Here is a 15340-nt window from a genome sequence, read left to right as displayed (position 1 = left end):
GTTTGTTCCAACAGCCATAGTGGAAGTTGATCGTCGCTGTTTCTGATGTCTTCCTATACCGCACGATCATGGGCTTGTCATCGGTACAGATAACTTCCATACACTGAACCTTTACTGACCTCAGTAACAGCTGCTGATTTTCGTAGCGGGCTCCACGGCCAAGGATAGTTGACTTTGTTCAACCAGGTAAATTTCAGAGTTACTGTACACGGTGTTTCAGACTCTTCAATGCGCATTGAATTGCGGGTTGAATACAGCCGAATGAGCTCAAACACTTCTGCTGGGATATTTCTGCTAAAGGTTCCCTTCCATGGATTCCGCATTGAGCAAGAGGGTTTCAATTTCTGGGTCACTGCTGATCGCCAATGTCTCATTTCACACTCAAATATTGGGTACACCTCTATCTGGCGGAGCTTTACCTTGTCAGCTGTGATTTTATCATGTTTCTTGATTGCAGGGTCAACATTGGCATCTAGTTCATCGAAAAGGCCATGTACCGGTAGGTCACAATGGAAATCGCCCTTGCTTCTCATAAGCTCAAACTTTGCGTTGCGTAGCTTACGCTTGACAGCTGTAGCGATGACTAACATGGGCGCCGCCATATTGATTTACAGTAACTACGGTAAATGACCTCAGTCATGACCCAATATAGGTATACGCGCTCCACAAAGCATTGGACAAAACAGGGCGCTGCTGGGCCGCAGTGAACATACCGGTATACTTCATCTCTTGTTATAACACAGATGGCTGTGTGCTATCTATCAGCTGAGCTCTATAAACTGTCAATTTCAATGTCAATACCCCTTTCAACAACAGACTTTGTGAAACCAATATTTTAAAGCCATCAATTGGACCTCTTGTATTATAGCAATCATGGTGATGTTAAAAAAAGATTTTGCAAAAGACAATGCAGGGGTTTCACTAAGTTTTGAAACAGGGGGCCATATGAAAATTACAGGGGGCCAAGCCATACCAACCAGCAAACATGTGGATGTTTGGTACGTACCCCCACCCCTCACCCACCAATACACGGTTCCAAATTAGCTTTTTACAAACTGGACAAAACAGTTCATCAACCACAAACGGTAAGTTACAAGTTTATTTCAAGCATTGCTTACAGAAATATGTCATTATGATCATCTACAAACAGGGTTCGAAATTTATTTTTTTGTTTGGTGGTCAAGTTTGACCACCAGATTCAAATTTTGGTGGTCAATTGCAAAATTCTGGTGGTCAAAAATAATTGTCATTGTCAGAGTGTAATTCTTGTGGAGGTCAGGGTCCATAGGGGTGAATAGTGGGCTGACATCTTGTTCTGGAACCATTCCACTATGCTGCTACTCGTGTTACGTTGGTCTATGTTGGATGCCCAGTAAAATCCACTAGAAAAATTTTCAGTATTTTCACAACTTGAAATGAGTGCATGAGTGACTGACTGACTGTAAGTTTTGACAGAATTACAAACTGAGTAATCAAGAAATGACAATTACTGCTGATAACATGACAATTATTGCATTTTTTGAACTTATGAAGTTTTGTCAGAGTTTTGTACAATGAGATGTTATGCAACATTTGCAGACTTAATCACAATAATCATAGCAGTAAACAGTAAAACAAAGAGAGACATTGTCTATCCAAAGGAACGCCTCACTTGGGTAGATTGGAGTGGGGTTGAAGGACTGACATTAAACCAAAGTGGAGGGACTGTGATTGAACAGACAAGATGTGTACTACTAGATAACTGCTATATCTATCTCTGAGGATAATATATTGTTTCTGGATACTCCTAGCAATAAACTGTGAGAGGAATGTAAGACTTACAGCTTTGCAGCACTAGTGTGACCTCCGAAAACTTGGTGGTCAACATTGATGCAGTTTTCCTCTATGGTTCACCACTGAAAATAGTCATTTCAAGTGATTGTTGGTAGAACAGAATGAAAATTTCTATGAATTTTGACTTTGACCCTAGTACACTAGCCCTCAGTCGCTCCGCATTTCTACTTTATTTACATTTTTCAAAGGATCAGGGACCAACATTAGACAGCCTGGATCTACTTTAAATCATCAACGGCAGCTGTTGTAAAAAAGTGTTCGTTTTATGAAAGTGTTCGTTTTTTGGAAACCACACTCAAAAATGCATCGTCTTCAACACAAAAAGCATACAAGATATGAATTTAGAGATGTATTGGAAGCCATCGATACGGGGGTTTTTGAATGAATTATTGCGGCTTTTGGTGCAGGAAAGCAGTCTTCGAACTTTAGCGATAGGTGCAGGCTATAGCAGCCATGGCCGGTTTATTCCATTTCGGACTTCCTGCATTTGCCGTGTATGACGACTGTGCTACAGCCAACCGCTAAACGTCACAGTCTGCTGAAGTTTACACCTTCATTTATTCAGTTTTGAAATTATATGCCCACGGAGTTAAGGCAAGTCAAACATAAAGAAAATCATTAAAATCCGAGAGCGAACGTCGACCACCAATGCCAAGGTGTTGTTTACATTTTAAACCCGAGGCTGGTGGATCGCTGTAGGGGCGAATGCTGATGCATTCAGAAGAAACATTTCCTGATAAATATTCATAAAACGCCGCATAAGTATCAATATGATCTGAGAAATTGCCATAAACTGTACCTTTCGTCATCAACCCGTCTGTATTTCTCCATTTCGACCCAATGAATCACTTCACTCACATCTCATGGCCAACGCAATGTTGCGTTATGGCACAAGCTCAATGACCTCTAACCTCCAACCAGCTGTGTACGTTGTATTGACGTTTTCCATGCACAGGCGCTCCTTAGCTGGGTCGTCTGCTAAGTAGATCGATTTTCGGATCGATCTATTGATCCCGTAGTCGATATGCCCGCCACTGCAACCTAATTAGGTTAACCTATTTAGGTTGCAGTGGCGGGCATATCGACTACGGGATCAATAGATCGATCCGAAAATCGATCTACTTGGCAGACGACCCAGCTAAGGAGCGCCTGTGATTCCGTGCGGTACTATCGGTACCTACATCTTCAAGCTTAGCGAGGCATTGCGCGATCGACAAATGCGAACGAATGAACACAAAATTTTCGTTGAAAACACCCCAAAAGTGTTGAAAAACAAGTAATTCAGCATTAAGGATACAGATCATTGTAAACTTTTGGCAACATGCTGTTTGTTACTAGCTATTCATTTCTGTAGGAAGCACAACAATTACACGATTTTCAGGTAATAACAGGCGGCCGTATGACCGGTGGCCGGCTTTTAACGAAACCCCTGTAAATACTGTTCAACTTTAGTTTCAAAATCTGTTGAGTTGTACAGTGTATTGCATAGAAATAAATGTGATTTAGTCCAACATGGTAATTGCTTAAGTCAGAGTATACATCGACCACATACAAATCGGCATTTGTCTGCAAATTTAGACAAAACACTCAGACTGTACTGGCAATATGACAATGTTGAAAACTGGGCTTGGTGTCTATCGAAACCGACGACATTAACACTGCAAGCAAGCATATAAAATGCTTGCAACTCCTGCATCAAGTTGAGACATAGCCGCAGAATGAACCGAAGCAAAGTTGTCTGCATTTTGATGCAAAGTGCCAATGTCGCGCGCATTGTCCTATATTTAGAAGCTAGTTCTGTCACAGAACTGTGCTCAAATGATGACCATGCAACATCGAGCAGTTCCTCGTATATAGACATACACATCAGGTATCAAACTTGCTATAACGGACAAAAATGAGATAAACTCAGTTATTTTTCTGACAAAATTGTTCACCGAAATTGTACCCCTACTAAACTTGATCGCGCTGGTCAGGAGTCATCGATCGCTGGTTGAGAGCTGTGGCACATATTTAATTAAAAAAGCAAAATCGGCGAAATTTACAACATTAGTTCAAGTTAAATATGATGGGTTGTACTAACCTGTAACGAAAGAAGCTCTTTGGACCTACGACGTGTCCAACAAGCACACCACACAGCGCAGGAGAGGCAGATTCCAGACGTGTCGAACTGTACGCTTGCAAGCAGTATAGCAATATGGCGGACGTGTTGACATCACCGTTGTCGAATGGTGGCGCTCGTTCAGGCAAACTACGGGTGCGTAGATCCTGGCGAGGCACGCACCTCACACACAAAATTTCACACTCATTTTCCCGGTGCGTAGAAAAATGAGGCCAGTCGATAAAAACGTTAGTAAGCACTATTTAGGCAGTTCTTAGGCCATTGGAAGGCTAACATTATAAAGCCAGGGCTTTTGGCTTTATTACGCAAGTCTGGTCTCGATAAGTACGTGAATTCCTTACTACATGGTCTCGATAGTACTAGTACACAAACGCACACACACACACACACACACTGCTCTGAAAAGTTTACATGAGGGGGAACGAAATACGCATGCGTATATCTACTCGCACACACACACACACACACACACACACACACACACACACACATTGCTACTCTCTCTGAGATACACACACTGACGCGACGATCTACAGGCCCGGAAGTGCCACACCGGGGAGCTCACTCCTAACTCGGACTCTACGTACTCGCGGCGTCGAAGGCTAGTGACGATGACAAAGATGTGCGACACTTTTTCTCTTTCTGGCCTTTGTGTCGTGAGTCGGGTTCGTACCCGGGGGGGGGGTTACCTGTTCAGAGAAGTAGTAGGGGTGTGCGGCCGCAGGTATAAAACCCAGGGCCCATTTTAGACCTAAAATCCCGTTATTTTAGGACCCCATTTTAGACCTTTATGACCTTTGACCCAGGTCAAAAGTCAAAGCGTCAAAATTTTTAAAACGGAAAAAGCAAGTATTTGCCCCGGCAAAGCCTACCACTGTACCGCGTTTAGGACTATGTTGTTGCTGGCCAAACCATGATTTCCAAAAGGAAATACCAAAAAAATTTGATGAAAGAAAATTTTGTCTTTCACCCTCACCGAATTTTGGTCAAGCTTCTACAAATTATCAATTATCTGCAGTTACAGTCTGACTAGTGGGTTTTTTTGAAATTGCAATTCACAACAAACCTCGCTGTTCATCTGTAAAGCAACAGTACTTCATGTGGCCATGGTTGACCTGTCTGTCATGATCAATACTAGGAACCACTTTGTTTGGGTATTTTCTATTGGGCAAAAATCTTCAATATATGGAGTTCTTACCAATCAGTGACAGTGTTTGACAACCAAGTCGATATTTACTTTGGCGTAAGCCAGGGGGTCTCTTTAATGGTTCCCCTGCCACAGAAAAAGATATCGATGCTTATAAAGTGCAGCTCAGAGCCCTGCGAGCGAGACGGGAACAGACGGTTGAAATTTGTTCTTGTGTGGCACTCAAAAATCAACCCCATTTAGACCTTGGTTTGCAGTGGAATTGATACCCCCATTTTAGACCAAGTTGCTGAAATACCCACCCCATTGGGCGGCACGTATACATATAGGCAAGTAATGGAAGTGACCCCCCGGGGGTTCGTACAGGGCTTTACACAGTGAGAATATCTTAAGGGGAAAAAGTGGTAGCCGGCCTGAGTAATACTACACTGAGAGGCCCCGTAAGGGTTTCTGACTTAATGGTACCTACCGGCGAAGTTCTGCTGGGGTTAACGGCCCAACCCAGGCCAATAAAACACTGGAGTCGTGTATTACAGCTCTCTGCCATTCGGCTTATATTCTTTAATGGTTAAATACAGCATTCAACAGGAACTACAGCAACAGCTTACTGGAACTAAAGCAACAGCTTTACTGCTAAGGGGAGAACCATTTGATTTTTTTTGGGGGGGGGGGTATGGAGGAAATGGGTATGGGAGCAAATTTTTTTTTCCTGTCACAGTGACAGCAATTTTTTTTTCTACTGTCAGAGCTGCATCAATTTTTTTTTTTTCAAATGGAGTAGCAATGCAATTTTTTTTTTCTTTGTCATCAAGTTTGTGATGCGTTGTATATAAGGGAGCCGTCATTATTTACGGCCTGAAACTCAGAAATTTCAAGTGACACCCCCCCCCCCCCCCGTCAACCATGATGAATTTGAGTAACTCCCCTCTCTAACTCTGAAATTTTGACTGATCCCCCCACTTAGAAAAGTTAAATACAAATAAATGTATTTGTAAAATTTACAAAATACAGCAATTTAACAGTAAAGACCTTTGAAATCCTGATGTACTCTGCTAGACTATCATCAGTTATCTCATGATGGTTCATAAAAGGTGAACCCATCAAAATGAAATTGCAAGTCACAATAAAATAAAGATATAAAAGCTCACGCAGTATCTAACCATATAGTATATTGTTTAATTTGGATGGGTATTATGACAAGGTTTTCACTAGGATATCTGACCGGGCAGAATTTGAAAGTACAGGGGAGAACACGTGAGAGGCTTAGGGGGAAAGTGTCACAGGGGCTTTCCCCTATCTTGCATGGAAAGTTTAAGATATTGATGTGTGCAATGGTGCAGTCTGGTGCGATCTGAGAGGTGCTTTTTAATTTTTTTTTACTAAGTGAAACTGTTAGAACACCCCAAGGGGGAGAGCACGAGAGGGGGTTTCCCCCTCTCGTATTGGAAATTTTGGGAAATTGATGTGTTAATGGTGCAATCTGAGAGGAGTTTCAGGTTATTTTGCATTTGGTAAAACTGTTTGAAAATGACATTGAACACTGCAATATTTTTTTACATTTTATGCATGATCAGTGTTTGTGTCACAATATTCAACAACCAAACAATGACAATACAATTTGTGAAAAACAGTTCTGTTTGCCAGAGACTGAAGATAAATAAATATACAGGAACGGAAAATTTGTGACCTTCTTGTGTCATTTCTCCAGCTGCCAGCTTCTAATGAAAAGCATGAATATGGTATGTTTAACTGTCAAAATGGTCATTGAACTGAGGTAAATGAAAACATGTCTCTGTGATAATAAAGGATGAATTCACAACAGTTCAGTTTTGTCCTAGATCTGTGAAAATTTGAGAAATTGATGTGCGCCACGGTGCAGTGTAGTGCAATCCGATAGGTATTTTAAATTTGTCTTTTACCAGTAACACTGTTAGAAGAGCCAGGGGGGAGAGCACGAGAGGGGTACCCCCTCTCGCATTGAAAATTTTGAGAAATGGATGTGTGCAATGGTGCAATCTGAGATGTCTTTCAATTAATTTCGCCAAAATATATTGAGTAACCCGTCCCCCTTCTTCCTCTCCACATTTTGAGTAACGCCCCCTTAAGTTTTCAATTTTTTTAGTGACCCTCTCCCTTGTATTTCATTACATTTGTTGTTCCTCAATTTTTCATTGTCAACTTGTACATCTTCCTAATATATTTATATTGAGAGAATACTATATTGATTTTAACACTAGTTTATTGACTCCTGTCTTCTGTTTTAAAATTTTCACAATTTACAGAAGTCAAAAAGTCCCCTTTAGATAGTGCCTATGCCATTGAGATATTGCAACAGAAATCCTGAAATATGATTTCTTGGGTCAGGAAAGGGAAGGAAAACATTGAGTGCACTGAGGTGTAAGTAGACCTATGTAGTGCATGCTCATATCATAAGTGCTGGGAAAAAACAAATAAGAATTGCTTGTGGTAAAAACATTTGCGCCGCCTATGGCGGCGCGCCGGCAAAGAATACATGAGAATAGGGTTTCCAAATTTTGCTAATTTCTGGTGCATTGTGACAATTTTTTTTTTCACTTCTGTCTGTTATGACAATTTTTTTTTTCTCAGGCCATGGCAGGATCAATTTTTTTTTCTTCTATCTCACCTGGCGAGAATTTTTTTTTCTCAAAATCCTCCATAACCCCCCAGAAATCAAATGGTTCTCCCCTAAACTCTCTGCTCTCTAAACTCTCTGCTAATACTTTACTCAGGATCGTACGTAGCTCCACTCAGCAGGGAATGAATGTCTGGAATGCCAAGTATGCCCACTGGAACTAGAGAGCAACGGAGTACTGGAACGAACTGTCTTTCTGTTAGGGGTGGACCATTTGATATCCTGGGGGGGGGGCTTGGAAGATTTGGGGGGAAAAAAGATGCCAGGTGGAGTTGCTCGAAAAAAAATCTGGCTTTAAGTGGCTGATGGAAAAAAAATTATGGACCATTGCGACTCGGCAAAAAAAATCTTGGCAATTGTTCGATGCACACTGCAGCATCAATAAAAATCAAGCAGTAGCTCTGCATAAAAAGCATAAACCATTTCAAGCTTGAGGAACAATAACTGAATATGAACAATTGTACAGTATACATGACCTTCTGATTAGAGGAAGTATGCTGAAATTGAAATTGCTCACCAGTGTTTTCCAGAAATGTGTAAATCTGAATGTATGGATTTTGTCAAAATACCACAAGAAGAGAGACAGCCTGCCGTGAACTGGGTCAAGTGGACTCAGTCAGTCAAGTGGACTGTTCAACTTGCTAATATCACTCAAACCAGGACACTTGTCAGACAATGACATATTTTTTTCAAGCACAAGTAAATGCCTGGTCTGAGCCTGCCATAAAAGTACATGATTTTTAAATATATGTAGGATACCATCATCTCTTCTGATGACACCAGTTATTTCTCAGAAAAGTTTTCACTGTAAGTTTGTTAATGCTTAATGTAGAACTCAGTAATCAGGTTGTTTGATTTGTATTTTCAGTGTGTTACCCATGGTATAAATAAGATCTGTAAACTGATATTTTTGTAAAGTGAATCAAAAATGTACATGTATTTACATATCTTTATTTAGTTTCTTGAATATAGTCTGTGTGCGATAGAACAGCATCTTGTTACTGGGTGTGAAAAAACCAAGCAAACAGACATTGCACCGAAATTTGGTAAAAAAAATATATCTCGAAGAAGGAAAGTGAAAAAAAAGTTGCCAGCATATGCCCTGTAAAAAAAAAATAATTCATGGTGAAGCAGGTGGGAAAAAAAAATAATGGCTCGCCACCAATCTTCCAAGCCCCCCCCCCCCCCAGGATATCAAATGGTCCCCCCCTTAAGACAGTCTGGCAAGGCTAGAGCAGCAACACCAGAGTTTAGGTGACACTCTGGGAACAGGAACGAGCAGCATACAGCAATTAACCAAGTCCTTAACTGGACTTCCCCCTCCGCTCGCTCAACAGGAACCTGGTCTCAGTGGGGTTGGCTGTCGGCACACTGGCCGCTGGATCAATGCTGAAGCCCCTCGAGGATAGGTCAGCAGTAGCTGTGGAAACGCAGCTATCTATATCTGTTGGCGGGGTAGCGGGGATCGCTATGCGGGTCAAAGGTCAACCCCGCCACGGATAGCTGCGGGCCACCTGCCATCGAAAGTTGGTCTATTACGACGAGTCAACATGTATCGGAACTTTGAACAGCAAAATAAACCAAAGTGAGCGTAATTCAATAAAATGACCTATACCTGCCTGAACTCTGATTATTGCTCATTCCCTAACTCCTTCTGTGAACAAAATTTCTGGTTCGTTTACGTAATTCGGCCGATTTTCCAAGGAGTACTCAAGATTTTCACTCCAGCAGCGAACTTTGACTTCTATTGATATGCTAATAAGGATGTCGCTCGTTCGAACGTGAATAGCGTGACGGTCGGTCAGATCCTATCGGGGCCACTCGTCTCCATGGAGATCAGCTTATACTCTCGTCTCTGCTCTGCACTGTCAAACGCTGCTTTGTCCTCAGAGTGGATATACGCATGCGTATTTCGTTCCCCCTCATGTAAACTTTTCAGATCAGTGTGTGTGTGTGTGTGTGCGAGTAGATATACGCATGCGTATTTCGTTCCCCCTCATGTAAACTTTTCCGAGTAGCAGTGTGTGTGTGTGTGTGTGTGCGAGTGGATATACGCATGCGTACTTCGTTCCCCTCATGTAAACTTTTCGATCCTGTATGTGTGTATATGTATGTATGTATGTATGTATGTATGTATGTATGTATGTATGTATGTATGTATGTATGTATGTATGTATGTATGTATGTATGTATGTATGTATATGAGTGTGTGGGTGTGTGTGTATGTGCGTGCGTGCGTGCATGAGTGCATATGGGCTTGTGTATGTATGTATGTATGTATGTATGTATGTATGTATGTATGTATGTATGTATGTATGTATGTGCGTGCGTGCGTGAGTGCATGTATGTATGTATGAATGTATGTATGTATGTATGTATGTATGTATGTATGTATGTATTTATGTATGTGCGTGCGTGAGTGCATGTATGTATGTATGTATGTATGTATGTATGTATGTATGTATGTATGTATGTATGTATGTATGCACGTACGTATGTATGTATGTATGCACGTACGTATGCACGTATGTATGTATGTGTCTGTCTTCATATGTCTTGTGTGAATTGGTTCACATATATGTATGTTTTTTCACTCATATATGTATTTACTTATGTCTGTATTGATTTTATACTTATGCTATAGTAGTTTTTTGTTGATAAATGCATGCAAATACACCCTTTTCGTATGAATATGTTCTTCTAAGTGTAAAAATAATTATTTTACATTTGGCGCCTGGTATGAAACACCAAAGCTTATACACACAAAACATGCCTATAGATCTCATTGCCCAAAACTTTAATACTCTTAGACCAATGGATATCAGGAAATGAAACATTTTCACCAGCAGAATTACGATGAAAGTTAAGCTGGTTTTGCCTTCAAATGAGCCAATAAGCTTGTGTATCTTATCTCGTATATAATACCGTAATCTCAAATACCTGATGTGGATTTCAAAGTTAATTTTCTTGATTATCAATCCAGATTAGTCCCTTCCTGGCACGATCTTCTGGCGATCATCGTGACAGAAGCCAAGTACATTCTATTTTAATTCGATTTTAAGACAAGCCGTCAAATCTTCCGATGTTTGGTTGTGAATAGACCTCGATTGAACAGGCGGTGACTGGGTCTTCAATGAAGCTATAACGTTAAATGCATATCCTCCGATCCGAGCACTTTCATTAACACAAACTTTTGACACCTTCGAAGATAATGTTCAAACATAAAACCAAAACTAAATGAATTAAAAATGGAAATCAAAAGAAGTTGATGTCGTCCAGAGATGCTATACCTCGTTTCGCAAACAAAGCATCACTATCATCGCTCAAATCACAAGTTTTTCAATGCTCGCATACTTTATATAAATACATTATCCATTCAGCTGCTACGAAAGTAGTCTCGGATTAATTCACAAAACCATTAAACATTCGAAAATTGTATGAAACAGCATGGCGTACATGTAAAACATGCCTGTCGTTCACAGGTCAAATTATTTAACGCTTTGAGCGCCAAAGTCAATTTTTGTAGCGTTTATAAAATGTATCCCGTCAACTTTTTTCAGATTTTTGCAAAAATTTTGATAAGAAACTGTAGGCAATTAAGTTTATGTCCATTTACTACAACATTATCAAAAAAGTTACAGAAAAATTCATGAAAATTTGGTAAAATAAAAATGTAGCACTCAAATTTTGGAGGGAAAAAAATACAGCACTCAAAGGATTAATGATGTTGTACCTTCTCAGCTGGAGGATTTACAAAGTTGGACCGGCTTGACTTTAAATAAGCCAACAGACTCTACACTACATGTAACTACTTTATGTAATATGCTAACCTCAAGTACAAGGCAATCCTTCCGAAGTCTTGGCGCTGAGGTCAGAGCGAATTGTCTTAATAATCAATCTCGTTTACGCCCTTCATGGTACAATATCCTGGCCAGTATCGCGAAAGAAGCATCTCGTATTCTTTATCTTCCTCTATTTCAAGGCATTATGATTATTCATTGCTCACCTGTGATAACCTTCGACTGAACAGATAGTGATACGATCTTTGATGTAGCCATGACGTGAAATGCATCGCATGATTACACTGACACCAAGACATTACACCAAGTCATCGTATTTTTGCACCCATTCGCGTCTGTATAACTTTATCAACGCAAGTTAGAGTTTTAACATCTTTGCAGACAGTGTTCAAACATACAATCGACAGTCAACTTAATTACTTAAAGAATCAATACCAAGTGGAACTGATGTCGTCCCCGAATGCTATATCACGTTTCACAAATAAAGTCACAATATTGTCTCGAACTACGAGTTCATTCATGCACAAACGTTTTGAATACACATATACCAATACAGTGTATCGAATGCAGCTGAATTGGCATTTTTATCTAATAGTGTGATGAATAAGACTGACTGAATGCCTAAGCATACATATCAAGAATGCTGGCTATTCAGTTCCGACGATTCCATGCCGGGAATCGCGTCATCCATCGATCATCAATCAGAGGTACTGTATCTTAGGTTTTGCAAAAGCAAACACAGTGTTGCGGTGGAATATTACAACTTCCTCCTAGTATTTTGTAGCTCTTTTTTCCATCACTAATACAACTGTATTAGTGTGTACACCGTCATTATGCAGAGTATAGAAAGGACTCAAAATTTGTGGATAATGACAATGTACTTTGGAAAATCAACCACCAACAGTAGCGCAAAAACGACAATGGCATTTGAACGACAATAACCATACATACATACATACATACATACATACATACATACATACATACATACATACATACATACATACATACTACATTACATACATACATACATACATACATACATACATACATACATACATACATACATACATACATACATACATACATACATACATACATACATACATACATACATACATACATACATACATACATACATACATACATACATACATTACATACATACATACATATTGACGTAAATAATCGATATGTCTGATGGTTTGCGTTAAATTAATTATTTCACATTTGAGATGTACAGCTATGCAAGCTTAACTATCGATTTTTTCCCTTGTTTGTTCTTTTGATTAATTCGTAAGTGCCAATACTCTAGTGTTTTGACACCTGTACGGGAATAAATAAATGCGTTGTCTTAGATGATCGAGCAGTTCTGAAACTGCACAATGCTTTACCTCTGCCCTCTTTGGAATTCCCTGCTTGAATTTATTTTACGACCTAAAAATTGTCATTAAAACACGATTCCCCCAGCTTTGACAATGCCGTGATTCATTTTTTCTGGTTAAATTTCGTTTTAATTTACCAGTAAACGAAAAAGCTAGCGTCCGTCTTGACAGGAAGGCCCGTTAATTAACATATGTGTAGGGCAGTTTACAATCCATGTTAGGTCAAGAAAAATTAGAAAGTTTGTTTCTCATCCTCGAGCGCGTCATTTCAGACCCGCCGCGTCAACCTTTTTTCTGGTCTTGAGAAAATAAAAATAAAAAAATAATAATAAACGCAAAAATACGCGACGATAGTGCATAACACAGTGCTGTTTTAAACAGAACTGTAAACAAAATAATTATAATCAGCTGTCAAAACTCTGCATTGCTGCCCTAAAAGTCAAACCGCAGAACTGTTGCTATACAAAAATACTAAAACAACACTGCTGTGCATTTATCTCTGCGTGCATTCCTATGTTATTTTCATGTTTTTGGCGCGTTAACTCATTGTTGATTGAAGAATAAAAAAAATTGAGAGTAAAAAAACCCCGCGTCACCGCATCATTTTGCCATGTGTCCAGAATGAGAAACAAACTTCTTATTTTTCTTGGCCTTTCTTCTAAAATTACAATCTGCATCGGTTGAATAGTATGTGGCTGTCGCGGAGAAAAAGTATGCATGAAAGATGACGTGATGAATCAAAATTCAAAGTACGGATTGTCTTTTTGGTTGTTTGTCGTGAATGATTTAAGTTGACGTTGAAAGGTGGTAAGGAGTGAGATCAAAGGTGAGGTGAACCAAAGAGGTGCATTATTTTTAGTACACACACAGTAACACGTCGTACCAAATTTGTATCAGGGGATGTGAGTGGTTCTTCGCCATAATTAAGCTTAACGTGAACATGGCGCCGTTATCGTATTTCAAATGTTGTGTTCCGGCTTGCTTTTATGTACGGAGACAGTTTGTTTTTCTTAACACAAATTTTTGAAAATGTGTCCGCAGGATGGCTGATGGAACATTGAAAATAAGCGAATTACGGATTTCCTTTATCCTATACATGACCAATACTTATTGCAAATTGGACTGGTCAACTGAAGCCATTTAGTGTGTACGGATTACGTGAACACACCGCTCAAAATGCATTAGACTGTATTACCAACGAACTGGCGCGATAATCATAGACACAGATTGCAAATGGACGGCGTTGTTATGAGTATGGAAATGTCAGGAAGCGTTTATAAGGTTCCCAGTTTTGCTCGTTGAGGATGTCATTAAACGCCTGCGTTATTTAATCGGTAAACAACTTTTTGTAACAATTCGATCGATACCGAGACAGCAAATATCAAACGTGCATGATAGGTCGGGGACAACAAACTTAGCTGAACACTGAACGCAGTTTACATCACGTTTTCGGCATTACTTGAAGTTTCTCGTTTCCACTAGACTTAGAACGGAAATGCAACAATCAAAATCCACTATCAGCTCACGAAACTGGAATATAATTAGCGCTAGATTTAGTGGTTATGCCTATGACAGCTGAGCCAGTAAGTAGCAACAATATGACATTTTGCCCCTTCTCGCTTCACAACCCTTTTCAGTTTACTCGGATCGATTACAAAACCATTTAACTTTTAGGGCAAAGAGTTGCCTCACATTGTTTCACAAATCAAAATTTGAATCTCGAGTGCGAGCCAAAAGTTGTACAAACATCTTATAGAGTAACAGCCTGGAATTCTTTACATCTGCATATCTTTCTCTTAGAAAAGGCGCATTTAAAACTTCTTCGAGGGCGTTTAAAATCGTGAGGCATTAAAATCAAATTAGTGTATCACACACATTGTGTATTTGTCCGATTTCATGATACCTTAGTCAAGTTTATGGCTCACTGAGAAGGTGCTAGGACCCAACAACATTCGGGTAAATTTTAAATGGCCATCAAGAATAGGGTATTTTGTCTCCTCCTATACTAACATTCGCACATGATCAAATTCTTTCTTTGAAAATCATTGCATGATTAAACCATTCAGTAGACGTTTATTGTAGAATGCGCTTCGGGCATAGATATTCAGGATTCTAAAACTTTTACTGTCGATTCTGGACTCCCACTTGGCTAGCGGCCATTTTGAATTTCACATATCGGTAAATGTTTGGTAATTGTTTCTCTTGTACAAAACTTTGCATGGTAACCTCTGAATTTCATCGATGATTTTGAAAGAAAATGGTTGAAAGTTCCATTGAGGAAAGTTTTGGTATAGGTTTAAACCATTAACTTTCCAGGCGCATACTACCTACAAACCTGTGAGTGCTGTAGTTTTTTCCCACTAAAATTCTAGTGCAACATTTTAAAATTTTTATGAATTT

The 15340-nt window shown here is 39.6% G+C and overlaps 1 long non-coding RNA gene across 1 annotated transcript in view; it reads right to left on the bottom strand.

Annotated features, from left to right (window-relative positions):
* The window catches only part of LOC139115739 (uncharacterized), an 18326-nt gene extending 15495 nt beyond the window's left edge, over positions 1–2831 (bottom strand). The window contains exon 1 of the long non-coding RNA XR_011548176.1: positions 2633–2831. This is a non-coding gene — a long non-coding RNA (uncharacterized lncRNA). The remainder of the gene's footprint in view (positions 1–2632) is intronic.
* Positions 2832–15340: the final 12509 nt, after the last annotated feature.

This window comes from Ptychodera flava, chromosome 17 (assembly GCF_041260155.1).
Source record: "Ptychodera flava strain L36383 chromosome 17, AS_Pfla_20210202, whole genome shotgun sequence".
NCBI lineage: Eukaryota > Metazoa > Hemichordata > Enteropneusta > Ptychoderidae > Ptychodera > Ptychodera flava.
Note: the sequence above shows the minus strand (reverse complement) of the source record. Positions and strands in the feature narration are given on the sequence as shown.